At 36.8% G+C, this 27643-nt stretch overlaps 1 protein-coding gene across 2 annotated transcripts in view; it reads left to right on the forward strand.

Moving 5' to 3' along the window:
• Positions 1-27643, forward strand: part of EIF5A (eukaryotic translation initiation factor 5A) — a 68042-nt gene that overhangs the window by 833 nt on the left and 39566 nt on the right. The window lies entirely within an intron of this gene.

Below are 27643 nucleotides of genomic sequence, written 5' to 3' on the forward strand. Positions count from 1 at the left end.
CCAACCAATAACCTGTCTTCTCTATTGATTCTTCTGTGCTGCTGAATGCCTCTGGAGAAAGTCATATACCTGTACTTAATCTAATCTCAACTGTCAAATCTCAAGTCTTAAATTACTGTTGTTGGTTTTTTAATTTTTTTTCCACCAGAATCAAATTACTCTGAACTTCTTATTCTACACCTCAAAAACCCTTCCGTGACATCCTATGTTCTTTGCTCTTTTACTCTGTTTTTTTTTTTTGAGAAAAATATGGCACTTCTTGCCAAGGCTGCCCAATCTACTTGGGCCCTCAAATGATTTTTGCACCCTTTGAGTGTTCTCTCATCTTAATTTCTTCTTCCCTGTTGTTTACAAACATTTCAAAATTTCCTCCACCCTTAAACTTTCACTTGATCCTGACTTCTCCCTAAGCTACCTCTTTTTCCTCTTTTCACAGATAAAAATCTAGATTAGAATTAACATTTATTCATTTGCCTCCATTCAGTCACCTCCCACTCTTGACCTCTTAGTAACCCAATTTCTAATCATAACACTATAGAAGTTGCTTTCTCCAAATGCTAAATCCAGTGGCCTTTACTCAGCCTCATTCTGCTTGATTGATCTGTAACTTTTGACATTACAAACTGTTGGCCTCTGGCATGTTGCTCTCTTTTTGTTCTCTTACCTTGCTTTCTTAGTCTCCTTTCTTGGATCCTTGCCCATGCCCCACCCCCCTAAATTTAGGTGTGCTGGACCTGCTTCACTTTTTATTCTATAGTTTATTTCTTGGTGATTTCCTCATAGATTCAAATATCTCTACATAGATAACTATTATCCAAACCTATTCTCTCTCTTGAACACTAATCCACCTGCTGACCATCTCTAATTAGATGTCTCAAAAGCATCCCAAGACTCAACAAATCTGAAATGGAACTCATAATCTACCCATGATCTAATTAAATTAACCTTCATATTTTCCTATTTCTATTGAAAACACTATCATCCTAGTTATTCAAGGTTGAAATGAAATCTGAGTCAATTCGATAGGCATTTATTTTCATTTGGTGCTTTAAATTTGTCTATTTACATCTTTATTTTTATATCTTTCATTTCCAAATAAATTCCTCCCCTTCTCAGAGAGCCTTACCTTTTAACAAAAAGGATACAAAAAGACCAAACAAGTTCTTTGTATAGTTTAGCAGACCTAAGCAACATGTCAAACAAGACGAATAGCATGTGCCATATTTCACACCTATAACCCTCTACCCTACAAAAGAATTGAGTAGTGCATTTTCTTCCTCTCTTTGGGGCCAGACATGATCATTTTAGTTAAAACAATGTTCAACAAGCATTTGCATCTACTACTGTATATTCTGGGTACTATGCTAGGCCCAGAGGATCTGTCCCTTCCCACTAGGAGCTTACATTCAACTGGGGAAAACAATAGGTACACAGGTAAGTAAATATAATAGGTATAAAAATAGAAACTAATAGGGCTGGCTAGGTGGCGCATTGGATAAAGCACGGGCCCTGGAGTCAGGAGTACCTGAGTTCAAATCCAGTCTCAGACACTTAATAATTACCTAGCCGTGTGGTCTTGGGCAAGCCACTTAACCCTGTTTGCCTTGGAAAGACCTAAAAGAAAAAAAAAATTAACTAATTTTGGAGGATTGAGGTCTTTAGAAGAGGAGAACAGGAAAAGTCTTCGGTAGGAGGTAGTACTTAAGTCAAACTTTGAAGAGAACTAGGGATCCCAGGAGGCAGAGGTAGAGCATTCCAGGCACAAGATATAGTTTGGGCAAAGATACAGAGGCAGAAGATAGAATGTTATATGTTGGGAATAGCAAATAGATCAGTTTTTATTGAATGTAGAGTATGAAAAGGAATAATGCGAAATGTATCTGTTTTGAACCAGACTATGAAGAACTTTCAATGATAAGTTTGCATTTTTATAGAGGTTATACTGTTACTGTGGGCAGCTAAGTGTCAGAGTGAATAGAGTGGGGCAGCTAGGTGGCGTAGTGGATAAAGCACCAGTCTTGGAGTCAGGAGGACATGGATTCAAATCGGGTCTCAGACACCTAATAATTACCTAGCTGTGTGGCCTCAGGCAAGCCACTTAGCCCCATTTGCTTTACAAAAACCTAAAAACAAAACAAAAACAAACAAAAAACAAAATGAATTGAGTATAGGGCCCTGAATCAGGAAGACTAGAGTTCAAATATGACCTTAGACTGGGTGACCCAGGGCTAGTCACTTAACCCTGTTTGCTTCAGAATCTTCATTTGTAAAATGAACTGGAGAAGGAAATGGCAAAACGACTCTAGTAGTTTTGACTAGAAAACCCCAAACAGTTCAAGAAGAATCAAATACAACTGAACAATGATGTTTTTGTTCAGTGGTGTGTCCTGCTCTCAGTGACCTGGTGGACCTTATTGTCCATGGAGTTTTCTTGGCAAAGATCCTAAAGTGGTTTGCTATTCCTTCACCAGTGGATTATGGCAAACAAGTTAAGTGATTTGCCCAAAGTCACACAACTCACTAGTGAATGAGGTTGGATTTAAACTCAATTCTTCCTAACTCTAGGCCACCTAGCTGCTTCCCATAGAGGTAATAGAGAGTCACAGATTAGCATATTTGATATTCCTTGTGGTTTTTTTAAGGTTTTATTTATTTTGAGTTTTACAATTTTTCCCCTAATCTTACTTCCCTCCCCCACCCCCACAGAAGACATTTAGCCAGTCTTTACATTGTTTCCATGGTATATATTGATCCAAATTGAGTGTGATGAGAGAGAAAATCATATCCTTAAGGAAGACACATAGAGTAAAAGAGATAGCAAGATCAGACAATAAGATATCTTTTTTTCTAAATTAAAGATAATAGTCCTTGGTCTTTGTTCAAACTCCACAGTTCTTTCTGGATACATATTATTCCTTGTTTTTTTACATTCTATCTCCCATATCAGTAATGCTATTTCTCCTAATTTTTCCCTCTTTGGATCACCAGCTTCCTTCAATGATCCTTCCAAGGGTTAGTGCTTTACTACAAAATTATTTTGTATTTACTGTATATACTTTGTATTTGTTTATCTATGCTCATGTTGTATCCTAATTCCTTTCAAATTTAGCCCCGCCCCCACCTGTAAAATATAAATTCTTGAAGTCAAGGAGTTTTTGTCCTTGTATAGCCATCAGCCATGTATAGCCACTATAATAGATGGTTGTTAAATTGCATTGAGTTAGTGATGGGTAGTAAGAGGAGATAGACTACATGAAGAAGCTGAGGGGGGGTGCATCGAGAATTATTTACAAATAATATTGTAAAATACTTTGTATAGCATTTGCTGACAAATAGTAGCCACTGTATAAAAGCTAACTAATTGAGGTAGGTAACTAGGTGCATTGAGTACTAGGCTTGGAGTAAGAATGGCCCACTTACTAGTTTACCTAGCTAAGTGATCTTGAGCAAGTCACTTAATCCCATTACCTTGTAAAAATATCAACAAAAAAAACATAATTAGGTTAATAAACATATTAATATTTCTCAAAGCTCACTGATTATGCAAGTGTGTGTTCAGGGTCTGACAAGAGTACCAAAGCCCCAAGGATAAAGCTTTGAAAGTTGTTATTGTTAAATACAATTTCACTATCAAAAGGCAGGATCTGAAAAGCTACTTCTAGCTTGTCCACCAGAAGAATAGAGTGACCTTCAATTTAGAATGGGACTGGATAGGGGGCGCTAGGGGGCACAGTGGATAGAGCACTGACCCTGGAGTCAGGAGTACCTAGGTTCAAATACGGCCCCAGATACTTAATAATTACCTAGCTGTGTGGCCTTGGGCAAGCCACTTAACCCCATTACCTTGCAAAAAAAAAAAACCTGAAAAAAAAGAAAAGCTCTTTATAAAAAAAAGAATGGGACTAGATATCAGAAACAACTACTCGGATTTATGTATAGGAGGACATGCTGAGATGGATGACTCCTCCCAAATCCAGCATCTTTATGCCTTATCAGTTATGCCAAGACCTGCACAAATGTGCATCCAGAAGGATAGCATACCCAGTGACCCTTAGGGGTCAACAGAACAAATTGTGCTCCTCTACCTATTCTGCCAGAGCAAAGTCTTCACCTGCTTGGTATAGACATCCCCCTAACTCACCAACAGGTTTGAGATCTGTTAGTTACCCTTCTGGTTTAGCCCATTTGCCAAGATGGTTTTATTAGGATGCGACCGCTGCACATAGATGAGAGTTGGGTGAATCGGATGGACACCAAAGATATATTAACAACCCTTTAAAGGATTCAGCAAATACTCATAGCAGAAGTTATAGTGCTCCTGAAAAGAGGATTGAACAGGAAGAGTTTTGTCTAAGGAATCACTCTCTCTACTTGCTTATTTTAAAAGTGAGCAGTTGGACTTGTTAAGCCTTTCTTTTTGAGTGAATGCCAAAATATTCATTAAACATGTACAGGAAAATCCCTAGTCCTCAAGGAATTTATATTCTAATTAGGGGAGTACTACTCAGAACAGGGAGCTAGATTTGAAAGGAGATGGGCAATATGGTTTGGAAATGGCCAGGAAGAGCTGTGGTGGCCTGGTTCCAGACAAGATATAGTGAAAAGCTCATCTCATGGTCCAAGGGTGCCAGAAGTTGTGTTCAGTTCCTGTTCAGAGAACAAACTCAAATGCAGCAGAGACCTGTATTTCTGGAAAGTGAGAGGAAATCTATGTATGCACTCAGTCTCCTCCTCCTCCTGGGAACCAGTAAGAGCTATGTGAGTTGGGGTTGAATTTGACATATTTAAAACTGCCCTTCTTGATTTAACTAAAATGGTGTGCTAGCTCATCATTTGGTGATAATTCCTGTGGCTTCCAGAATGTGGCCTTCAGCACTGAAGGACCCTTGTACTTTGAGATGATGAGCAGGAAGAGCTGATGACTCAGTGGACCTTTTAAAAAGGACTGACTGACCCTGGGCATGCCTTAAACTCTCCATGTGACAAGTAGCTCCCCAGAAGAAATACTGAACTTCTGAGCACAGCTAAAGTACATGTCCTGCCTAGGCACACTTGATATTGAAGTTGCAGATGCCTTTTCTGTGTTAATTCTTTACTGATCATAGGTGAATGAATATTGATCCCAAGGTGAATGTGTCCAAACCTGAAAGCACTCTTGAGTTCAAGAGCTTCTGCTTTCCTGGTTTCCATGCTACACCTTTTACCTTGCTGACTCATTTATAGAAAAGGGAACAATGCAAAGGTGAAATTTTGACTCCATAGAATTTATATTTTCCCCAGGATAAACTGATCACCTGTAATATCACCTGTAATCTCATCACAAGGGAATTGACTTTTAATATTTAACACCTTCTAGAGTCCCTCAGTTGCCTTTCCCCTCTGACTGGAGCACTAGAGGATGGAGCAATAAACCCATCCCAATGTCTTCCTTTATAGAAGACACAGAACTTTGCTATTAACTCCATTTGCCATCAACCCCTCCCCTTTGTTTCCACTCTATGGAATGTCATGCCCCCTGGTGGTCAGACATATCCATCTTTTCAACCTCTTTTTATTTATTGTCTTTCCCCATAAATTGATGGTAAACTCTTTGAGAACAAGGACTATCTTTATTTTTCTTATTCGTATCCCAATGCTTAGCAGAATTCCTGACACATAGTAGATTAATAAATCTTTTTTTTAGCTTTTTGCAAGGCAAATGGGGTTAAGTGACTTGCCCAAGGCCACACAGCTAGGTAATTATTTGTGTTTGAGACCGGATGTAAACCCAGGGCTGGGGCTTTTATCCACTGTGCCACCTAGCTGCCCCAGATTAATAAATCTTAATTGAGTTTAATTGAATTGAAAAATGCCTTTTTAGATGAGGTTTAAGTATCTGCCTCCTAAACTGAATATAACAAAAATTATTACTGCTTCTTGTTTGAATTTGTTGCTATCAAATACATATCTCTAACAGTTTGTTTATTGTTTCTTTTTTCATATTTTTTCAATGAGCAAAAGGGTACTTTCTCTCCTTCCCACTCTGTTCTCAATTTAAAAGACAAAAACAAAACTGCTATAAACATGCACAATCAAGTAAAATAAATTTCTTCATTGTTCATGTTAAAAAAAAAGGCATATATTATATGTCTTCTATACCCTTGAGTTCATTATTTCTTTGGTGGATACTGTGTTTTTTCATCATTAGTTTCCTGAAATTATCAGGGTTCTTAATTCTTTTAAAGTTGTTTGTCGGGGCGGCTAGGTGGCCTAATGGATAAAGCCCTGGCCCTGGAGTCAGGAGTACCTGGGTTCAAGTCCGATCTCAGACACTTAATAATTACCTAGCTGTGTGGCCTTGGGCAAGCCACTTTAACCCGGTTTGCCTTGCAAAAACCTAAAAAAAAAATAAAGTTGTTTGTCTTAACAATATTATTGATGCTTTGTGATTGTTCTCTTGGCCATGCTTACTTCACTCTGTAGCAGTTCATACAAGTCTTCCAAGCTTAATCAACCATCCCCTTCATCATTTCTCACAGCGCAATATTATTCCACCACATTTACGTAATATGACTTGTTCAGCTATTCCTCAATTAATGAATACCCTCCTCCCCAGATTCCAATTCTTTGTCACCACAAAAAGAACTTGAAATATTTCTGTCTTATTTAGAGTTTGTTTGCTTAGGATTTATCCTTCTTTTTGTCTACTCCTTCTTCTTCCCTTTCCCTCCTATTTCCCTGTTGAGTGAAATGTATTTTGTACCCTGTATAAGAATGTATTCTTCCCTCCTTTGACCAGTCCAGATGAGAGTGAGGTTTAAATATCAGTTCCTCCCCTCCCCACCTTTTCTTCCTCCTTATAGACTTCTACTTGCCAGTTTTTATAATATGGGATAATTTCCCTCAACTTTCCTCTTCCTTCCTGTTCCCAATGTATTCTTCTTCCCCACCTTTTCCTTTCTTCTTTTAAGATCAATAAGTTTGTAATCATACTAGATATTGATATTATTTCATTTTCTAGGATGCCTTTAAGTAAAATATAGTTTCAATATTTAGCTCTTTTTAACTCTAGTTTTACTATTGTTTTGACTGAGATTATAATTGTTACTCCTGATGTTTAAAATTTTCTTGAAGTATAATAAATTCTGTCTGAGCCTCTCATTTGAATACTGTTTAAAAATAAGTATCATCAAAACATAACAGAACCACTTCTAGGCTTTGTCTAATAAGATTTCCTCTGAGTCATGATAATGATAGGGTTCATAGGGAATAGGTGTATCTCTTATTAGAAGGTGCACAATTTATCCTTTCTTAATCATTTATAATTGTTTATGTTTACTTTTTTATGTTTCTATTTTTTTGTCTGTACTTCAAAGTTTCTCTGAAGCACTAATCTTTTTTTTTTTATCAAGAATGCTATTACATTAAGAATTTATTTGTAATTCCCTGAAAGATTATATACTCAGTTTTGCTGAATAAATTACTCCTGGTCTTAAGCTTATATCACTTTTTGCTTTGGTGAATATTGTATTCCAAGCTTTCCTAATCTTTTTCTTTTCTGTGGTGACTGCTGATTTTTTTTTCTCCTTGGTATTTGACTACTTGCAGTATTTTTCTCTGACTTGTAAGTTCTGAATTTTGGTTATAATGTTCCTAGGATTTTCCATTTGGAGGTTTCTTTCACAAGATAACTGATGGATTTTAATTCTATCCTTGCCCTCTTAATCTAAGAGATCTGAGCAGTTTTCTTTTATAAATTTTTTTTCTTTTTAGGTTTTTGCTAGGCAAATGGGGTTAAGTGGCTTGCCCAAGGCCACACAGCTAGGTAATTATTAAGTGTCTGAGACCGGATTTGAACCCAGGCACTCCTGACTCCAGGGCCAGTGCTTTATCCACTGTGCCACCTAGCCGCCCCTAAGGGTATGCACATTTTTGTTGCCTTTTGGAAACATTTATTTTCTCATTCATTTATAAAAAGATTTTTTTTTTAATTAAATTTTTTTTTAAAAAGCTTTGCTTCATTTCTTCCAGAAATACTAGTTGATTTCTGACCAAGGTGTGTTTTTCTTTGATATAGATGTTTCGGAATAATTTTCTTTTGGGTTGATGTGTTGTGTGCCCTATCACCAAAATAGTTTTTTTTTTTTAATGGTGGGATTCTTTTTTTGTTATTATTTGTTTGCTCATTCTCCCAGCCTACTTTTCTGACTTTAAACTTTATGTTGGGGGCAGGCTCTAAGTACTTCAAGAGAGAGAATATCTAGGTTGGTTCTTCTGTTACTTTTTTTGGAGTATTTTTGTCATTTAGTCATTTTCAAGCTGTATACAACTCTTTTTGATTCCATTTAGGTAAATTTCCTTCTCTAGCTTGTTTTTACAGATGAGGAAACTGAGATAAAGAAGGTTAAATGATTTGCCTAGGATTCACCCAGATAGGTTTGAATTAAGGAAGATGAATTTTTAAGTGCTGTGTTATTCCAGGATCTCAGAAACTGACTGTGGGACCTGCAAGCTTTCAATACTCCCAAAGTGATTTGATCCAAAGCAAAGTCTGATCACTAATTCCAGTAATCAGTTCTTCAAGTTCTTAATGGGGTGTGGGTTTAAACAACATATCTATGAGTTCACCTGGTTTCATTTGTTAGGAATTTTAGTAGTTTGCAGCTGGATCCAGCTATTATCAATCAGCTGCAAAACTTTGAGGCTTCAGAGTGACAGAACTACAGGCTTCCTTTTGGTCTACATTTCCTGCCCTGGATTATTCTACTTCAGGTTTTAGACTTGGACTCCTGGGTCTGAGACACTAAGCTGCTACTTCCTTTGGAGCTAGTTCCTTTCTTGGTAACACAGTCTAGGGCTTCAAACTACTTCCCTCTTTGAAATACCACTCCTGGGAACTGGTCCCTTCTTTAGTCCTCCTGGTCCATGACTTAGAAGCAGGTAGTGTTGTGTACCCAAAGAGTGAGCAGGGGACCAGAATTTGATAAGTTTGGAGATCTTTAATATTCCTGGGGATTGTCTGGGGATAAAAAATACCCAAATCAGACAGTCCCTAAGTGTTCAAGGGATAGGGTTTTTATAGTGTTTTGAGGGGGCGTGGTACTGAGAGTAATCAGGATACATAAGCAAAGACAGCAGTTAGATATATTGTCTTGTCATACTAATACAAACATATGTAAACATATGGCTCAGTATAGATAGGGGGCTGGACAGAGTGGGAAAAGGGTCAGGGTCTTTGTGTTATATTTGAACTTGTTTCATAAGACGGAGGGAGTCGCTTATTCATGGGCTTCCCATAGGTTTGAGGGAGTAAAATTTACTATCTTATGGTTCCAGCCACATCTGGGGATGGTAGGCAGTCCTGGAATTTAACAGATACAGCAAGATAATTAGGTTAGGGGAGGCTAGGTGGCGCAGTGGATAAAGCACAGGCCCTGGAGTCAGGAGTACCTTGGGTTTAAATCCGGGCTCAGACACTTAATAATTACCTAGCTGTGTGGCCTTGGGCAAGCCACTTAACCCTATTTGCTTTGCAAAATCCTAATAAATAAATAATAATAATAATAATAAGGCTAACAAGGGTGCTTTGTGATCTTTAGACAATTTTATGGTATATCCATGACCCCTTGGGTCCTATTTGGACTATTTTCAGTCCCAAAGGTGCCTAGCCAAAGTTATATTTCTAAGGAATTTCTCAGGACCCAGAAGGATGTCAGGGACCCCTTTCTATACAGGAATTTCCCAGACATTGATATTGTACTTGAGTAGTAAGCCCCAGATCTAATATGTGACACATTCCTTCACTGTACACAAGTTTAAAGACTTTCTGTGCTAGATCTTCGATCTCCCTGGTACACAGCCTCTACCTGTACTTGTGTGCTTCATAGAGCGTGTTCCTAGCCAGACCCTAACTCCTGTTTCAGCATATATCTTTGTCTTTCTATGCTGACTTGGGCTGGAAGAAGAACTCACTGTGATTTTTTTTCTTGATCAATATTAGATCTGGTTCATTTTCTAGATCTGTCTGAAGGAGAGGGTTTTTTTTTTTTTGGAGTGGGAGAGGGGTATCTAGGTAGAAGGGAAGCTGTATTACTTCTTTCTTGCTTCTGTCTCTGATTTAGCATTTCTTTTGTAAATGAGAAATGAGTACCTATCCTATTGTTTGTTCAGTCTTCTGTTGCATCCAACTTTTCTTTACCTGGTGGATCCTAGCACTCTGATACTGTTGTTCATGGGTTTTCTTGGCCAAGCTTATCCTATACCTTTTTCGTATTTCCGTGAACCTTTTATTCTCTTTTGGAGAAATGTTAAATAGAAACTAAAACCTAAACTTTAAGTAAATCATCCCTGGGGATAAATTGTAATGATTCAAACCCTGAGAAACAAGGGAGCCCAAGCTCCTCCAGGACTGAATAGTTCGCTTACCATGTGATTGGGATCTGTGAGAGGATATCCTGAGTGGACAAGGAGATTTCCTCAGTCCTCCTGGGACCAGCTGTATTGTTAGAGCTGACTTGGGGTAGAATTGCCAGGGAGTTGTGTGTTTTTGGCCCATTATTTTCTTTCCCCCTTGGCTGAAGAGGATTCCAAAAATTGACTTTTCCCAGACCAAGAGATGGTAGCAGATAGAACAATGTTAATATTTTTGCAGTGAGAGAATCACATAGAAGCAAAAATGAGCTAGCCCAAGAACAATGAAAGGAGACTTCTTGAATATTTTTTATAATCTCTGCTTATTTACCTTCACAGAACTGGAAGGCAGAGAAATAAACTCCTCTCAAATGACTTTCTTTAAAGAGGGCTCAGAACTTTCTAGGTTACTTTTCATTTTCTATCATAGGCTCAGCTTGGTTTAGACTGAACTGAGCAACATTCCCCTGGTGGCTCCCTGACCTTTTCAGCTTCCTTTTGGGTCCTACTGACATTGCTTCAAACTAAGACCTGAAAGACCTTGACTTAAAAAGACCACTGCATTCAGGGTCATTTCCAGTTGTCCTGATCTATATCTTGCCATGGACCCAGATGGCTCAGAAGGAGAGAGTGAGGCAGGTGACTTTGTATAACCCTTCTCTTAGCTAACTTCAATTTGTTTTCAAGTCATGGCATCACCTTCTTGATGTGATTTTCTTCAAGAAAGAAGAGCAAACTACACCTGTGACTTACAGGAGCTTACCATTGGGGACCCTTCTTTTCATTTTTGCTAACCCTATAGTTAGTTACTCAATTTATCCTAATCCTAACTTCTCTCCCCCATTGGAAAAAAGAAAAAACTCTTGTACCAAATCTGCCTAGTCAAGCAAAACAAATACCCACACAGACCATGTCCAAAAATGTGTTTCATTTTGCACCTGGAATATATTACCTCTCTGTCAGGAGATGGGTGGCATATTTTACATCATCAGTCTTTTAGAATTGTGATTGGTCATTACACTGATGGTAATACTTAAGTTTTTCAAGATTATTTTTCTTTAGAATGTTGTTATTGTATAAATTATTCTCCTGGTTTTGTTTATTTTCCTGGTTTTCTTTGAAGGTGTCCCTTTGTCCTTTTTTATGGGAGAATAAAATGCTATTGCATTCATATACAGTTCAGCCATTTTCCAATTAATGGGAACCCCATAGTTTCCAGTTATTTACTAGGCTGTTTTTAGTTTTCCTTCTGCATTTTTTCAGTAAAATAATGAGTACCTTCTATTCTGATGCATTTGCTATCTTAAATAAGACATTGGAGCTTAGAATCCCTGTAACTCTCATGAAAACCTAAACACAGAGTACCCGAGTTCAAATCCAGCCTCAGACACTTAATAATTACCTAGCTATGAGGCCTTGGGCAAACCACTTAACCCCATTGCCTTACAAAAAAAAAAACCTAAACACAATTTCTCTTTGGAAATTCTCTTGCATGCAGAAAATGTAGAACAATATCTTTTTTAAGAATTTATTTTGAGTTTTACAATTTTTCCCCCCCTAATCTCACTTCCCTCCCCCACCCCCCACAGAAGGTAATTTGCCACTCTTTACACTGTTTCCATGGTATACATTGATCCAAATTGAGTGTGATGAGAGAGAAATCATATCCTCAAGGAAGAAACATAAAGTTTAAGAGATAGCAAGATCAAATATAAGATATCAAGTTTTTTTCCCTAAATTAAAGGTAATAGTCCTTGGTCTTTGTTCAAATTCCATAGTCCTTTCTCTGGATACAGATGGCATTTTCCATCACAGATAGCCCCAAATTGTTCCTGATTGTTGCACTGATGGAATGAACAAGTCCATCAAGGTTGATCATCACCCCAATGTTAGGATGTACAATATTTTTCTGGTTCTGCTCATCTCCCTCAGCATCAGTTCATGCAAATCCCTCTGAATAATAGTAGAATGATATTTTTTTTAAAAGAAAATGAACCTTTTGGATTATCCCTGGAAACTGGAGCTGTCTATGTGAATCCAGGGCTTGGGGAAGTAAGACTTGAATCATTTGTCATACCTGGCCTCTTCCCATCAGTCCTCACTAGAAATTAAGTTAATACTTAGTTTAAACCTTTGGACTTGGAGAGCAGGAGAGCAAGGAATGGATACAGACACATGGAAAACCAAAATAAGATGATCAGAGGGAAATTGGTTAAGTATTAGATGCACATAGCTGAAGATTACCTGAAGGGAAATATGAACAACCTAGCAGCCATGCAAGGCTCCATCATAGTACTGTTGCTGAGATATAGAGATCAAAGATAGAAGAATCTAAAGCCATTGAAAAGCAAAAGAATGTGAATGCTCCCTTTGGGATTTGATTACAAATCCAGCAAAGTAAACAGGTTAAAAAAAAAACTTTCCTCCTGAAGGGTCAACAAGCACTTTAGGACAGGGTGAATAAGAAAAGACTAGGTATGGTTGCTTGGTAGGCAGAGGCAGAGACAGAGAGAAGGAGGGAGATAAAGAGAGTCAAGGATAAAGACAGCCAGTGAGAGAGAGGACCATCAGGTCAAGTTTGAGAGAGAGAGAGAGAGAGAGAGAGAGAGAGAGAGAGAGAGAGAGAGAGAAAAGGGCATGAAGCTTGACTTAGTCTGGCCACATGGCCTAAGAAAGAGCATCCTGCTAGATGGAAGTTAGAGTCAAAGAAGAAGCAAGAAGCAGTGGTGCTTCCTGTTAAAAACCTTACTGTAGTAGGTTGGACAAGGGGTGGTACTTGGGGAGATACCTTGGACCAGGTATCTTCCACTGGCAAGCCTCACACTTGTCCTTCCTGTCCCAAGGTGCTCAACCTCTAAGTTCAACTTGTGATTTCCTGTCACGTCAGCATCTATGGCCAAGGTTAGGTGAAGGGGAAACTGGGAGACAGGATACATCAACAGGAGTCCATTTACATCTCAGGCATAAACAGCCTTCCACAATTAACAAGATTTTAATAACATTAAAGCTACATTCATAATTCTCTGCATCAGTAGGATCAGATGGCCCTAAAACAGAAAGAAACAACCATGCAGCTATAAAAATGGCAGAGAAAGAAACAATAGTCAATCTCTGAGGCTTTAAGTATTGAAGAATGGTAGGTCATATGCACTAGAATGGTAATAGGGATATAAAAGAGTAAGAGAGGAGTTACTGGAGAAATTCTGCAATTTTGCCCTCTTCAGATACTCAGGAGGACAGTGCCTATTTCCTGGAAAAGGAAGTAATCCAGGAACAAGGATCCATAGCTGAGAAGTATCAAAAGACAAAGCAGCAATGTTGAAGAGTAATTTTGATTTTGCCCGTTACTACTGCTGTATATATATATATATTCAGGGAAAAGGGAATATTTTTGGAAAAAAATTCTTATATATGTACATGTATACCTATATGTACATATATATGCACACACACATCACATTAATATGTTTTTACATCACCAATATTTTCCTACTATTCCTTCCTTCCCAGAGTCACCACATATAACAATATTGTAAAAGTAAGTTTCTATTGATAGTTTTTGCATTCTTTTATATCACCATCATTTCCCCCAATAGCTACCCTCACCTTATTTAACAATAATATTTGTTAAAGACAAAATAAAGACAAAAAATAGAACAGAAAAGCTGACCAAAACAACAATAAAACAAACAAAAAAAACCCTGAAAATATATACAATTTTTTATACTCACAGACCTCCTACCTCTACAAAAGGGTTGGGATGGAGGTATCTTCATATATCTTCTTTGTATTATACTTGTTTGTAATTTTACATTTACTTTTGATTTTTTTTGATGGTTGTACTATTTACATTTTTGTAGTCGTTATATATATTGTGTTCTTGGATCTACTTACTTCACTGTATTTTAGCTCATGTGGATCTTTCAGACTTCTTTGTATACATCAAATTCTTCATTCCCACAGTAAGATCCCACTGCATTCATATACCACAATTTGTTTTCCATTCTCTGTTGTGGGCACTAACTTTGTTTCTAATGCTTTGCTATCACACAAAGTATTGTCATTAACATTTTAGCATAAATCTTATAAATTATCTCTTTGGATTATAAAACTTGTAGTATATCTGGGTCAAATCTAATGAAACATATTATCTACTTTATTTGAATAACTCCAAATTACTTTCCAAAATAATTGTATTGATTCACAGCTTTACCTTTTTTCCCATTATCCTTCTGACATTGATTATTCTTATGTTTTGACAGTTTTGTCAGTTTGTAAGGTGTAAAGTAAAACTTCCTGGTTGTTTTGGTTGCATTTCTCTCTCTCTCTCTCTCTTTTTTTTTTAAAGGTTTTTGCAAGGCAAATGGGGTTAAGTGGCTTGCCCAAGGCCACACAGCTAGGTAATTATCAAGTGTCTGAGGCTGGATTTGAACCCAGGTACTCCTGACTCCAGGGCCTGTGCTTTATCCACTGCACCACCTAACTGCCCCTCTGCATTTCTCTTCTTAAAGATGATTTGGGATATTATTTCTTATGGTTGTGAAAATTCGCTTTTAAGAATAGTTCATATGACTATTATATTGAGGAATTGATTTTGAGTATGTGCATATATATATGTGTCTGTTTATATATACATATATATTTATAAATAAATTTTTTAATGTATATCTATATCTGTTAATTATATATCTTGGATATTAAATCCTGGTTAGAGAAATTTTGATAAAAATATTTTTTCCCATTTAACTATGTCCTTCATATTCAAGTTATATTAATTTATTTATGCAGTAGTTTTTCAGTTTCATATAATCAGAATTACCTGCTTTATCTTTTTAGCTTTTGCAAGGCAATGGGGTTAAGTGGCTTTCCCAAGGCCACATGGCTAGGTAATTATTAAGTGTCTGAGGCCAGATTTGAACTCAGGTACTCCCAACTCCAAAGCCAGTGCTCTATTCACTGGGCCACCTAGTTGCCCCTGCTTTATCTTTTATAATTGTCTCTATTCCTTGTTTGGTTAAGGATTTGTTTCCTACTGATAGTTGTGGAAGGTATATGATCTGCTTTCTCATAAGTATTTTATGTTATGATCTTTAATATTTTGATTTTGTGTCTATTGTGGATTATGGTGTAAGATGTTAGTCTAAACTGAATTTCTGCCAGATGGTTTTCTAATTTTCCCAGAAATTTTTATCAAATAATTCTTTGTTTTGTTTTGTTTTTTGCAAGGCAAAAGGGGTTAAGTGGCTTGCCCAAGGCCAGGCTGGTGCTTTATCCACTACGCCACCTAGCCACCCCAAATAATTCTTTAAATAATTAAAATGTTTTCCTCTTTGCCAAATGCTAGGTTATTGAGTTCCATTGTTTCTGATTCTTTTTTGTCTAAGATGTTCCACTGATATACCTCTAATTCTTAAGCAGTACCAAATGATTTTGTTGATGGCTTTTTTTTAATATGAGGTATAAGAGAGCTATTCTCCCTTTGTCCCTACCCCTTTTCATTATATTATTATAATGAATATGTATTATCCATTACAAATATCTTATGTTTCTAAATGAATTTGTTATTCTGTAAAATATACCTTTGGTGATTTGATTGGTATGGCATTAACTTACCTTTGATAGTATTATCATTTTTATTTATTTATCACTGACTATTCTTTTTTAAATATTTTTTTTTTATTTTTCTAACAACATGCAATAGTAATTTTCAACAATCTTTTTTCGGTAAGATTTTGAGTTTTATATTTTTTCCCCCTCCCTCCTTTCCCTCCCCTCTCCTCTGACAGAAAGCAATCTATATATATAAGTTATACATGCATAACATGCTAAACATAGATCCATATTACTCACGTTATGAAATAAGAATCAAATCCATAAGAAAATTTTTTTAAAAAGATAGTAAGCTATGGTCTACATTTAACTCTACAATTCCTTCTCTGGATATGGATGGTATTTTCTATCACAAGTCCTTTGAATATACAAGTTCATCAGAGTTGATCATCACCCAATGTTACTGTTAATATGTATAATGTTCTTCTGGTTCTACTCATTTCACTCTGTATGACTTCAGCTCTTTCCAGGTTATTCTGAAGTCCCATTCCTCATGATTTCATATAGATCAATAGTGTTCCATTACATTCATATCCCAATTGATGGGCCATCCCTCAATTTCCAATTCTTTTCCACTACAAAAAGAACTGCTATAAATATTTTTGTACATGTGGGTTTTTTACCCTTTTTTGGTGATCGCTTTGGGATAAAGACCTGGTAGTGGTATTGCTGGGTCAAAGGGGTGTATGCACAGTTTTATTGCCTTTTGGTCATAATTTCAAATTGCTCTCCAGAAAGATTAGCTCAGTTCATTCACAACTCCACCAACAATGCATTAATGTCCCAGTTTTCTCACATCCCCTCCAAGATTGATCATTTTCCTTGTTAGTCATATTAACCAACCTGATAGGGATAACTATTTAAGTTGCTATTTCTTTAAGGAGTTGTAACGGAAACTACATAAGTATTTTCTATGTTTTGGTTAATTGATCACCAGATATCTTGTGAATTTTGTAGTTATGTGAAATGAGGGTTCACTTTCTTTTATTACCTCTTAGATTTTGTTATTATTTTGTAGAAATGCTTATTGATTTTTGAGAGTTTATTTTGTACTCTTTGACTTTGCTAATATCTTTGTCTCAGTATTTTTGATGATTCCTTAAGATATTCTAAATGAACCATTATGCCATTAGCAATTTGTGTCTCCTCTTTATCTATCTTTAGGACTTTTTCTTGTCTTCTTTTTTTTTTTAAGGTTTTTTTGCAAGGCAATGGGGTTAAGTGGCTTGCCCAAGGCCACACAGCTAGGTAATTATTAAGTGTTTGAGACTGGATTTGAACCCAGGTACTTCTGACTCCAGGGCTGGTGCTTTATTCACTACGCCACCTAGCCGCCCCCTTGTCTTCTAATACTAACTTTTCTAGAATTCTATCAAATAATATTGGGAAGAGTGGATATTCTTGCTTTGTTCCTTTATTTATTGAGAAAATTAAGTGTATCCTAAGGGCTCCCCTCCACACCCCGAGAAGACCAACACTAGGGAAAAGAAAGGATAGGAGATAGGAAAGAAAAACATAAGAGAAATTTTTTAAAAATGAATGTACTGTTCATTCAGATTCTGTAGGCTTTTTAAAGTTGTTTTCTTTTGTTTTTCTTCCTCTGGATAGATATAGCTTTGTCCATAGCAGATCTCCCAGGGTTGTCCTAGCTCTCTGAATTGCTGAGAGGAGGAGAGGAGCTGCAGCCCCCAAGGTTGATCAACTCACAATGTTGTTGTTAATGTGTAGAATGTTTTCTTAAACAATGGGAGCCTTCTTTTAGCATTAGTTCTTGTAATTCATTCCATTCTTCTCTGGAGTCTGACCTATGGTTGTCTTTTAAAGACCTACATATCTTGGCCTCTCCTATCTTTACAGTTTTCTTACATCCTACTTGCCCCTATTTATCTAGAGGTCCAGGCCTTCCTTGCTGTTACCCCTTCAGGGCATTTCATCTCCAGATTCCAGGTTACTTCCCATACTTTGGAATGCTCTCCCTCTTCAACTTTCTTGGCTTCCGTCTGTGTGGTATAGAGACTACTACTCAGAATCAAAACAAAGACTTAGATACTTTGAAAGTAGAAAGGAATTTGTTGCATTCTCATGAGAAGGCTGTACCTCCCTCATTGCACTGGTCGCTCTGGTCTGGGAGTACTAGAGAATACAAGCAAGGCTTGGGGGAGGGGACAGTTAGGTGGTGCAGTGGATAGAGCACTGACCCTGGAGTGGGAGGACTAGAATTCAAATTTGACCTGACATTAATAATTACCTAGCTGCATGACTTTGGGTAAGTCACTTAACCCCATTGCCTTAAATAAATAAATTTTTTTAAACACTAAGGCTTATTTATTCCTTAAGGCAAGGTCCTCCTCCCTAACCTTCTTCCATTTATCCCATTAACTGGGCTCTAGGGGGCACAATCTAGTCACAAAAATCTTCCCCAACAATTAAAAACAAAAACAAAGGTAGCTCAGTACTTGTACTCAGTACAAGTACAAGCTCTGAACAGTTGAGTTTTTTGGTTTGTTTTTTCAGTTTTTTGCAAGGCAAATGAGGTTAAGTGGCTTGCCCAAAGCCACACAGCTAGGTAATCATTAAGTATCTGAGGTCACATTTGAACTCCGGTACTCCTGACTCCAGGACCTGTGCTCTATCCATTGGGTCACCTAGTAACCCCAGTACTTGGTGTTTTTGAAAAAGATGTATTTTTTTAAGTCAACTGCAGGTGCCATTTTCCAGCAACAAAAAGAAAGTAACAAAGGTAGTTTTATTTATTTACAAGCTAGATCTGAGGGAAGGTTAAGCACACTGCGTAGTGTTTTGAAAAACACTTTTTAGTAATGGTGCTTTTAAAAAATGTTTTATATATTTAAGGGTTAAGTGACTTGCCCAAGGTCACACAGCTAGGCAGTTATTAAGTGTCTGAGGTCATATTTGAACTCAGATCCTCCTGACTCCAGGGCTATTGCTTTATCCACTGCACCACCTAGCTACCCCATAATGATATTTTGAAAAATATGTTTTTGTAAGGCCAGCTAACTCCAGGTGGTGTTTTGCAAGGGAGTGCATTCCAATGGAATAATAATAATAATAATAATAATTACTATTACTACTAATAATGATAATAATAAATTTAAAAATTATTATTAATCCTTTTGTGGAGGCTTCATTTCTGGGAGATTACCTCTCACACTTCAAGTATCAGCTTAAAGAGCTTGTAAGAAATCTTTCCCAATATTTCATCTTAGAGCCTTCCCTCTAAGACTATCTCTAATGTGCCCTGGATGTTGTTGATGTTGAGTCATTTCAGTCATGTCTAACTATTTGTGACCCTATTTGGGGTATTCTTGGCAAATATACTGATGTGGTTTACCATTTCCTTCCCTAGCTCATTTTACAGATGGAGAATTGAGGCAAATAGGATTAAATGGTTTGCCCAGGTCATATAGCTAAGTAAATGTCTGAGGTCAGAACTGAACTCAGTTCCTGCTGATTCCAGGGCAGCTTTCTATCCACCATGCCACCTAGCTGCTTCTTACCCTCTATATATTTTGCTTATGCATAGATGTCTTTTCTATTGTCTCTCCCATTAGAATGTGAGCTCCATGAGAACCTGGGATGTTTTTTGCTTTTATTTTATATCTTTAACATAATGCTTTGTACATATAGAAGATGATTATGATTGTAACACTTGCTTTTTTAAATGGACAGGTCATTATCAGTGATTTCATGGATGAGTTGCTGATGTCTATTTGACAGATTTTGATTAAAATTTTTGGAATCAACATTCATTTATGATATTGATCTATGTTCTAAGCTCCATCTTTCCCTAGCTGAGAACTATATTTGTTTCATAAAAGGGATCTGGGAGGGCATTTTCTTTTTCAGTTTTTGAGAATTAATTGTTTATTAATGCTATCAGTCTTGAAAAGTTTGAAAGTAAAACCAGGATTTTGTCCCATCCCAATTTAGAGTTAGGTTTGTTTTGTTTTTCTGAGTTTGGATTATTTGAGAGCTCTATTTGATCTTCTCTATTGGGTACTTTATGTTTTGAAGTTATTCCTCTATTTCTTTTTTGTTTTTAGTTTTGGTAGCTTTTAACTGGGTAGTCAATTTCGATCAGTCTAACAAGACTGATTCTGAGTTTGTTGTTTTCATCTTCTTCATTTGCCCTTTTTGTAGTTTTATTTTCTATCCTCTTCTTTTTAAATTGACTAAGGGTGTATTAATTTTATTAGTTCTTTCAAAGAATCAACTTTTAATTATTATATAATTATAAAATTATTTATAATTTCTATAAATTTTCCAGTTTCCAATTTACATCTCCAATTTTTAATAGTTTTTCTTTTGAGTTCATGTTATATTTGTTGGTTGACTTTCTAATTTTTTTATGCATATTCATCTCCTTTTCTATTTTGTTAATGCATTTTTATAATGACATAATTTTCCCTCTGAAGACTGACTTTAACTTTATTCCAGGAATTTTGGTATATTTTTTAATTGTTACATAATTTTTTATTACTTCAATGGTTTGTTCTTTGACACACTCATTATTTAGGACTTCATTGTTGTCTTTATTTGTATCTGTGTCTTTCTTCTCTCACAACTGATTATTATTTTTATTTCTTTGTGATCTATGAATGTGTTTATTCTTTCTGCCTTTAATTTGTAATATCTCTGTGTCCTAATAGTTGCTCATTTTTTTGGTAAAAAATTCCATATAGTGCTGAGAAATATAGATATATACATAAATTTATATTCTTTAGTAGTGACATATATTTGTGTATATTTTTAGACTGTTTCTTATCTTTGAGTTCTAGTTTCTCAGCAACTTGTTCAAATATATAGTTTCCCTTTATTTATTATTTTGTTTATTTTTCTGTTAGATTTTCCAAAATTAAGAGAGGAATATTAAAATCTGCTGCCACTATTGTATTGTTGTCTATGTCTTCTTGTAAGTCCTTTATGAATCTAGATGCTAAGGCATTTACTAAATGTTGATTTATTGCTCTTTTTTAGCATAATATAAATTCCTTGTTTATTTCTTTTATTGTTGTGAATTTTTGTTTTTACTTTCTGGTAGCATGGTTGCTAACACTTGCTTTTTAAAAAGAAATCAGCTGATACATAGTGAATTTTGTCCTAGCAAAAGCTTGACTGTTTATTGACCATGAGTGCTTTTCATCTTTAGGGGAGCCTCAATCCTAAAATAATATCATAAATCTTAGAAGTCCATATGATACAGTAAGAAAATTGTTTTGACTAGGCAAGGATTATGACATGAACCCTGTTTTGTGTTTCTTGACAGGTCAGAAAAAAACCATGTTAGATTTTATCTTAACCCATTTTGTTTGCATGGGATCTAAAGTCATTTCCATTTTGTCAAATTGACTCAAACTTAAGTTATAATACCTATGTTCCCAAGGGAACATTGTACCTTTCCTAGAGCATGAGCCAAACAAATTTGTGTAAAAAGATACTCAAACTTGAACCAGGTCTATAGAAACCCAGATCCACCAATTGTGGACCACACATTACACAGCTAAATAGAGGTCCTAGCAGGAAGGGGACAAATGTAGATAAGTAGTTGGTTCTGCTATAACATGACACCTGTATATCTTAAAATTACCTTGCAAAATCATGCAATAAAAAAACACAGCTCGTAAGGGTAAAATGAGTACTACTTCCCAGCCATAGATGTTTCTTTTCTTTTCATGGTATGGTCTCTTCAATATAATTTCCTTTATTGCTTAGAAGATAACATATTTCTTTTTTTTTCAAGATGCTTTATTACTTTTCTCCTTAAAACTTAAAGCTCCCCATTTGCATGCATTACTTAATATTTTTTGATCCTGGACGAATGGACATGTTTGAGATATAGAATGAATATTTTTTAATATAGAAAATTCCACAAATACAATAGAATAGCAAAACACAATCCTATAGAATAATACACTCACTGTTAACTGGAGGTTAACTGGAGGATGATTGAAGTGTTTGCATTTTATGTATTCATGTAGTTTCCATTTCAGCAGGATAGTCTTCTGCATTCACATAGTGTTTCTCAAGGATGAAATTGCACAAATTATTCTTAGCAGCCCTGTTTGTGGTAGCAAAGAACTGGAAATCAAGTAAATGTCCTTCAGCTGGGAAATGGCTTAGCAAACTGTGGTATATGTATGCCATGGAATACTATTGTTCTATTAGAAACCAGGAGGGATGGGAATTCAGGGAAGCCTGGAGGGATTTGCATGAACTGATGCTGAGTGAGATGAGCAGAACCAGAAAAACATTGTACACCCTAACAGAGACATGGGGGTGATGATCAACCTTGATGGACTTGCTCATTCCATCAGTGCAAAAATCAGGGACAATTTGGGGCTATCTTTGATGGAGAATACCATCTGTATCCAAAGAAAGAATTGTGGAGTTTGAACAAAGACCAAGAACTATCACCTTTAATTTAGGAAAAAACCCTGATATCTTATTGTCTGATCTTGCTATCTCTCTTACTTTGTTTCTTCCTTAAAGATATGATTTTCTCTCTCTCATCACACTCATTGGATCAATGTATACCATGGAAACAGTTTAAAGACTGGCAAAAATTGCCTTCTGTGGGGGTGGGGAGAGGGAAGTAAGATTAGGGGGAAAATTGTAAAACTCAAATAAAAAACTTTTAAAAAAGGATGAAATTGCACATGAGCAAATATGAAATTTGCATTATGCTCATAGTTTCTTTATATGGCAATCATATTGGAACAAATTTGCATTTTCTTTTTTGCAAGGCAATGGGGTTAAGTGGCTTACCCAAGGCCACACAGCTAGGTATTTATTAAGTGTCTGAGGCTGGATTTGAACTGAACCACCTAGGTGCCCCTTCAAATTTGCATTTTCAAAACAAGCATTATAGAAGAATGTATGCCATGGAACACCATTGTTCTATTAGAAACCAGGAGAGATGGGAATTCAGGGAAGTTTGGAAGGATTTGCATGAAACGGTGCTGAGCAAAATGAGCAGAAGCAGAAAAACATTATACACCCTAACAGCAACATGGGAGTGATGATCAGTCTTGGTGGACTTGATTATTCCATCAGTGCAACAATTAGACACAATTTTAAGATATCTGCGATGGAGAATACCATCTGTATCCAGAGAAAGAATTGTGGAGTTTGAACAAAGACTATTACCTTCAATTTAGAAAAAAAAAATATCTTATTATGTAATTTTGCTATCTTTTATACTTTATTTTTCTTCCTTAAGGATATGGTTTCTCTCTCATCACATTCAACTGAGATTAATGTATACCATGGAAAGAACGTAAATACTAACAGAATGCCTTCTGTGGGGGGGGTGGGAGGAGGGAAGCAAGAGTTGGAGAAAAATTGCAAAACTCAAAATGAATAAAATCTTTCTTAAAAAAAAAAAGAAATACAAAAGGGGCTGCTAGGTGGCGCAGTGGATAAAGCACCAGCCCTAGAGTCAGGAGGACCTGAGTTCAACTCCTGTCTCAGACACTTAATAATTACCTAGCTGTGTGGCCTTGGGCAAGCCACTTAACCCCATTGCCTTGCAAAAAAAAAAAAAAACTAAAAAAAGAAAAAAAATACAGGGGTCACATGGAGAAGAGGAAAAATGGAAAAGTACATAAGACTAGTTGAGAATCTATAGTTTAATGACTTGAGATACAAATTCCAGCAGGATAAGAAACAAATTCACAAAATCAGACATTTCTAGACATACTGATAAAACCCAACAAGTTCTATTATCCTAAAATTTCTGATTTTATTGAATAGGAGTGTGTTGGGGGGGACAGTAATTGGTCAGATTTGCACTTTAGGAAGGACATTGATAATGAAATGGAAGGTAGACTGGAATGGGGAGTTAAAGCAGGGAGATCAAATGATGTCAGAGGAGAGAAGGGAGCATATGTGAGAGATATTGCAAAGGTAGAATCCACAGGTGTTAGCAGTAGATTGGATATGGAGAATGAGTGAAAAAGTGAGGAGTAACTCCTCTATGCTTTGAGCTTAGGTGACTAAGAGGATGATGATGTCCTTGACAGTAAGAATGAAGTTAGAAATAATAGAGCATTTTAGAGGAAAAGATAATGAAATCAGATTGGGACCTGATGAATTTTTTTTTGCAAGGCAAATGGGGTTAAGTGACTTGCCCAAGGTCACACCGCTAGGTAATTAAGTATGTGAGGCCACATTTGAACTCAGGTCCTCCTGACTCCAGGGTCAGTGATCCACTGAGCCACCTAGCTGCCCTGACGTGTTGAATTTAAAGTGTCTAATAGGAAGTAGAAAGTATGAGACTGGAGTTTAGTGGAGAGATTAGAACTAGCTGATAATCCCCTGCATGGAGATAACTGAATTCCACAATACTAAGTAAATGGTATATAGAGAGAAGAGGGACAGAGCCTTGTGGGGACACCCATGGATTGGGCATGACTTAATGAAGATTCAGGAAATGAGATTGAAAAGGAACCATTAGACAGCTGGAAAACCAGGAAAGACAAGTCTCATGAAAACCTTAAGAAAAGAAGGAGAAATGATTGACCATATCAACTGTTACAAAGAAGTCAAGAAGGATAAGGATTAACAAATGGCCATTAGATCTGGCATTTAGGGTATCTTTGGCAACTTTGAAAAGATAATTTTCAGTTGAATGATGAAGTTGGAAAATGGAGATCCTGGTTGTTTATAGCTTTTTCAAGGATTTTAGCCACAAAAAAAAGATAGATATAAGATGATAGTTGGATGGATGATCAGGTAAAGGTTTCTTGAGGACTCAGGATTCACAAGCATGTTTGTAGGCAACAGGGAACCAGCCAGTGGACAGGGAAAGACTGAAGATTACTGAGACATTAAGGATGATTAAAAAGACAATCTTTTGGAAAAGATAGTATGAAACAGGACATTTGTCCATGTAGAGAAGTGTGCCTGTCAAAGAGAAGGGCTGCTTCTTTCAGAGAGACAGGAGTGAAGGAGATAGTGGAGGAAATCCTCTGAGCCATATGAAATGAAGAGGGGAGAAGGCCTTCTAGATGAATGGTCTCATTTTTTTTTTCCGTGAAACATAAGACAAAATTCTCCTTGGAGGGCAGCTAGGTGGCGTAGTGGATAAAGCACCTGCCCTGGAGTCAGGAGTACCTGGGTTCAACTCCAGGTCTCAGACACTTAATAATTACCTAGCTGTGTGGCTTTGGGCAAGCCACTTAACCCCATTTGCCTTGCAAAAAACTTAAAAAAAAGATTCACATTGGAGAGGCTGGAAGAATGGAAGAAGAAGGGGTAGCTATGGGAGGCCTGAGAAAGGATGAAAAGGTTTGGAAAAACCTCTGTATTGAGTGGAATGGTGAAAACATTAGGGAGGTATAAAGGAATTACCTTTCTATTATGAGGGCCAAATTGAGATTATCTAATGTAAATTTGTAGTGGATCCAGTCAGCAGAGTGATTTTTCTAAAGTTTACCCCACCTAATTTCTCCAAGTATCAAGTATCAAGCATTCAGTACAAATTCATCTGTTTGGTTTTTTTTAAATTCTTCATAACCAGAGCCCTTCCTACCTTTCTATTCTTTTATTCATGTCACCCCTCTACAGACTCTCTAATTCAGGGGCAGTGGCCTTCTTGCTCTTCCTTCTGAAGGGTAATCTTTTCAAGAATTGCCTAGAATATTCCCCTTGCTTACCTCTATTTACTGGCTTCCCTAGCTTGATTCTCAGTTCAAATTCTTGTAATTCTTTTCTTTTCCCTTCTGCAAGATTTTTCCTAGTCACCCCCATTACTAATGCCCACCCTCTAAGATTACCTTCCATTTACACTGTTGCTATCTAGTATATAACTATAGATGTCCATTATTTGAAAATGATTTCTCCCCCATTAGACTGTGAACTCCTTGAAGGTAAGGACTATATTATTTTCTTTCTCAGCATTTCCTGTACTAGGCAATGCCTGATACTTAAGAAATGCTTGTTAAGGGGCAGCTAGGTGGGGCAGTGAATAGAGCACCAGTCCTGGAGTCAGGAGTACCTGAGTTCAAATCCAGCCTCAGACACTTAATAATTACCTAGCTGTGTGGCCTTGGGCAAGCCACTTAACCCATTGCCTTGCAAAAAAAAAAGAAAAGAAAAGAAAAGAAAAGAAATGTGCTTGGAGGCTGTAGTTTTCATCAGACTTCCCAAGGGTACCACAAAACATAAAATGTTAAGAGCCCCTGGTAAAGAGATACCAGGAGGGGAGGGGATTACACCTAAGTAAAAAAAAAGAATGGACATAGTTGATGATCTTGCAAAGGAGATTAAGAAATAAGCAGACAAGTAGGAAGAAAACCAAGAAAGAGCAACTTAATGAAAATTAATTTCATGGTGAACTGTCAAATACATCCAAAAACAAAAAGAAAGATAAGGCCTGAGAAAGGATTCAGGAAATCCTGATGACCCCCTGGAGGAAGAAGTTCACAGAGGAAAAACACAGTGGATAGAGGTGAGGGTTTATATGAATAATCCTAGGGACTGAGTTGAGTGCCCTGCATGTCTGCTGTGCAGAGAAAGACAATGGAGAAAGAACAGAGTGGAGTAAGAAATTCAGAAATTCCTCTCCTTTTGCAGGGTTATCTGCTTCCCATCCAGTTCCAGTTCCCTTCAGATACCACATCACCCCCCAAAGAGAGAATAAACTGAGGAAAAAGTCATAAGTAGATATATTCTTAGGTATATTTTTAGCAAGGAAAAGCCAAAGAATGTCCTGGAGGACAGCAAATTCAAGTGTGATCATAGAGAAATCTCTTGGGGTAGGAGATAAAATTACATTTCATTGCTCTTTTTCTCTGTCTCTCTATCTCTCCATCTCTCTCCCCCCTCCCCCCCCACCATACCCAATAATGTCTGTCTTTTTTTCTGTATGTAAACCACTCCATCCTCCCTATTCTTGGCCCCATGTCCCAGCTCTGACCCAAGTATCCCCTTTCTGCTGTTTGCCCTTTGGTGATTTCTTCTTGATAGTGCCAATATCTTCCTTCTGTTGACTTTCCTGGTTACATACTGACCAAGAGACCTTTTCCTGGTTTATAGTTTCATTTAATTTCATTTGCAATAGGAGGAAATCAATAGGGCAATCCCCAAGCATATTGTGAACCATATTCTGAGGATGTTATCTTTGGCAACCACCCTTTTAATTTAGTTCAATGCAATCCAAGAAGCATATACTGAGCAAGTCCCATGAGTTGGCTAAATACTATAAGATATAAAAAGAGATCTAAGGAGCTCACATTACTATATAGAGAGGTATAAACATTTTAGAGACAATAAAGCAGTGGATGCCTAAAGTACTTTGTTGTATGGTAGTTACTGTAAATAAGCAGTGAAAATTCCATGTGGGTTGAAGGATGAAGACTTGATAGACAGGAAAAGATGACTTTGATACCTCAGGCTCTCACCCTTGATTTTTCTCCATTTTCTATCATCCTAAATCAAAGTTTTCTAGCTCTGATAGAGACATAGATTCAAAATTTTTTTTTGTTTTTGCTTTTTGCAAGGCAATGGGGTTAAGTGACTTGCCCAGTGTCACACAACTAGGCAATTATTATTAAGTGTCTGAGGTGGGATTTGAACTCGGGTACTCCTGACTCCAGGGGCCAATGCTTGATCCACTGCATCA

The sequence above is a fragment of the Macrotis lagotis genome, chromosome 2 (assembly GCF_037893015.1).
Source record: "Macrotis lagotis isolate mMagLag1 chromosome 2, bilby.v1.9.chrom.fasta, whole genome shotgun sequence".
NCBI lineage: Eukaryota > Metazoa > Chordata > Mammalia > Peramelemorphia > Peramelidae > Macrotis > Macrotis lagotis.